The following is a 3,859-nucleotide window of genomic DNA, read 5'->3' as shown; positions in this document are numbered from 1 at the left end:
ATTTGTAAATCCATTTTGGAAGGAAATCGTGGTATTGTCAAACCGATCCATCTTGAATTCGAGATGTTGGAATTGTTTGATATTCGTTTGGAAGCAGTTCTAGTGATAGAGTTTGTTCGAGAAATTCCTCTCAAGTCATTATTGTAATTTATTAGAAGTTTTTCTTTGATTGTAATTTATAAAAACAATTGGAATTTGTTGTAATTTTTAATTTTTTTGTCATTTGTTGTAATTTATAAAAAGTTTTGGTATTTGTTTGTAATTTATAAAAAGTTTGGCATTTGTTTGTAATTTATAAAAGTTTTGGTCTTTATTGTAATATATCAAAAAATATTTTTATTCTTATTTATATAAAATTTTAGACTTTTATTGTAATTTTAAATTTTTATTTTTCAATAATTTTTTAAAATTTAAACAAAGAATTATGACGATTTGTTCTTCGTCATTTATACATGCAAAATTTAATATTATTAGTGACAATATAAGTGATTAATGACAATTTTATTTCATTTAGTGACGTAATTAGTTGTCACTGAATACAAATTATAAGGTGACGTTATACATAAATATCATTATATATTTAGCAATACGTGACGATAAAAGGATACATCGTCACACTAGACATTTAGTGAGGGTGATGATCGTCGTGACGTCGAATTTTATGTCACTAAATACAAATAGTGATGTAAATGTAGGTTTCAATGATAATATTTCTAACGTAAAAAATTAACAAATTTATTGTAGTACAACTCATGATCCATATCTCTGGTTCGCTCTATTGCTAATCTCATTTCCAAACCTTGGATGCTTGACTTTTGTCTCATTCGTCGAGAAGCAAATTCTACTGCAGTTTTCCTCGCCAAGCTTGTTACAAATAATGATGGTCAGGTGTGCATTCTCTTGGAAGCTCCTCAGGAAGTCATAGCCCACCTCTCTTGTGATCTTCATGGTCCAGCTTTTATTAGAACTTAAAGTCTCTGTTGTAATGGCCTCGGCCTTTCACTTTTATTTTTTTTTAAAAAAATATAAAATTATCAATGTTTACAAGTTTATATTAAAAAAAAGACTAGATGATTTTTTTTTTTGAATATTTTTTAATTAATATATACAAATATTTTAAATGGCTCCTCAAAAAAATAGTGTTGAGTTCCACCACTATATATGTGAATGACGACATTAAGTAAACTTTAATTAATATTTTATTCAAGGGCCTAGTTAAATTATTTTAAAAAAATTCAAGAGCTTAATTTACATTTAAGGCTTATTTTCCCTTTGTTCAATAGAAACATTCATTCTTATGCCATATCTAACTTCACTTCATTTTATTATCATTCGTATCAGTTATCACATACAATGAAACTTACGTGAGTTACGTATTATAATAACCTTGTTATTTAGTCTAAAGTAATAAATAATTAAATATACACCATTCGCTATCGTGGTAGGTTTGAATGTTAAACAAAATGCTTTAGACGCCCAGACCCAAACAAATAACAATGAAATAAGTTGGAGCTGCGAACTTTGAAACTTGGGGGTGTTAATCTGAATGTATGTCAAGGGCGATATGTCAAGGGCGGAGAGGAGAACCAGGACGACAACCGTGTTCGTTAGCAATATACCAGAAAGATTTCACTGGAAAGGCTTGTGGATACTATTTGGGAAATATGATGAAATAGTTTATAGCTTTATTCCAGCTAAAAGAAGGAGAAATGGGGCCAGATTTGGTTTTGTAAGATTCTGGAGAAGAGAGGAAGCTCAGGGGCAATTAATAATATGAATGGATATATTCTTCAGGGGACCAGACTATTGGTTTCAATGGAAAAATGTAGAAGCAGGGATCAATATTGGAGAAGAAAAAAGTTTCAATCGGAACAAGAAATCATCCGAAGGGCACCTCGCGTTGATATCAGTAAAATGGCTACAATAAAAGAAAGTAAGTCAAGACGAACTGGAATGTAAAACGAGGAGAGAAACCAAGACAACCAAAAGGTAAACATGAAAGAAAAGATTTCAGATGAAAGTAGAAGGAAAATTATAGGGCATGTTGAAGCAGAAGATCTAATGAAGCTCAAAAGGACCTTGGAAGAATAAAAATAGTTTGTACGGTGAGCAACATCAATCAAAAACTACAAGAGTGGGACCTAGAGAAAATAAAAGTGTTAAGAGTTGGTGGTAAAGACTTTCTGATAACAATCGAAGATGAAGATCTCTTTTTGATGTTGGAAGACATTACCTGGTCGTACCTAAAAGAAATTTATGAGGACATGAGATTGTGGCAGGAGGATCTGATAGGTTTTGGAAGCGCAACCTGGATAGAAGTCCCAGGGGTTCCTTTATAGTGTTGGAATAATACTACTTGCAAAAGAACGGTCGAGATTTAGGGTTCATTGGAAGCTCTTGGTGAAAACGCAAATCAAATTATAGATGGAGAAAAGATCACCATGCTCGTCATTACCAAACAAATGAATATGATTGAAGAATCAGTGGATACTGAAGTAGGATATATAATTTTCAAAGCAAGAGTCTTAGAGAAAGGCTTCCTTGACAAATCGGCAGTCCAGAGTAATCAATATAAGGATATGGAGAGCAAGGGGGGAGTCATTCTTCTTCAGGAGAGAAGGAAGTTCACGCTCAAAAGGTACAAAATTTGGGAACGCTGGTTGAGGAGAGTTCACCGGAAAACTCACCGTCAGCAGGGCAGTCGAAGAGTTTGTTCATCTCGGGGGACAACTCTTGTGGGAAAGATGAAGCAATAAATGTTATTAGCACGAAATCGCAGTGCAATGATTGTGTCGACTCGCAGGATAGATTAATTGGGGAAATGGATTTGGTGGGTTTCTCTGCTGAGTTACCAAGAGATCTAGTCCCAAAAGCTACCCTCAAAAAGTTTAGCCCAGTCGGTGAGAGTCCAAAAGTGAATGAGCCGATTCGGCCTAGAGTAAATTCAGGAATTTGAACCAAAGTTTATCAACGGAGAAGGTGTCAAGTAAGGGGGAAAAATATGGTTCCTTACAATTTTTTCAAGGCAAAGGGCTATCTGAAACAGAAAAAAAAAGAGGGATAGGGCTATCAGAAGATTGAAGAAGAAAGGAGAATTTGAATCCATGTCAGAAATAGATCACAGATCCCTATCCGATTCAGACATGCAAGTAAGGTGGGAATTATTCACTAAAGAAGCAAGAAAGACAATCCAGTTGGGCAAGAATCTTGGCATAGAAATTGAAGGTGATGAGGAAGAAGCGATCAAAGATATCGCAAGGCTTGAAGCCTTAGAGCAGTAAACAAGGCAAATTAACAGGAAGGTAGTCCACGTGGATGGGCCATGGTAGTGTCTATATCAAGCTTGTTAGATTTCTTCTAGGGGTGTAAAAAGCTGACCCGACCTGTAAAACTGAATCAAACCGACTCGAGTCAAAACTGTTTTTTACCTGTGTTGTGGAGATTCAAAATCGACTTGAGTCGGAACTGGTGTTGACCTGAATCCGAGTTAGACTTGGAAATTGTGGATCTAAATCCGACCTACACCCGACCTGAGAACGACCTGAACCCGAATTGAACCGAAAATATGATACCTGAACTCAAACTACATCCAACTGATATGAACTCAAACTCGAGATTGACCTGGTAAATAACTGGTATTACCCGACCTGCTTTCAACATGACATGTAATGAACCTGACATGTAATTGACTCAAACTGTAAATGATCTTACTTCTTGTTGAACTCATATGATATTTACCTGACTTGATATTTATCTGACTTATAAGTAATGAGTTACAGTTAATATAATTATGTTATTTTAAATTTATAATAAACTTATGATAATTAAATTAAGGGTAAAGTATAATAATGGTCACTGA

Source organism: Hibiscus syriacus, unplaced genomic scaffold (genome assembly GCF_006381635.1).
Source record: "Hibiscus syriacus cultivar Baekdansim isolate YM2019G1 unplaced genomic scaffold, ASM638163v2 tig00110221_pilon, whole genome shotgun sequence".
NCBI lineage: Eukaryota > Viridiplantae > Streptophyta > Magnoliopsida > Malvales > Malvaceae > Hibiscus > Hibiscus syriacus.
This window is presented reverse-complemented; position numbering follows the sequence as displayed.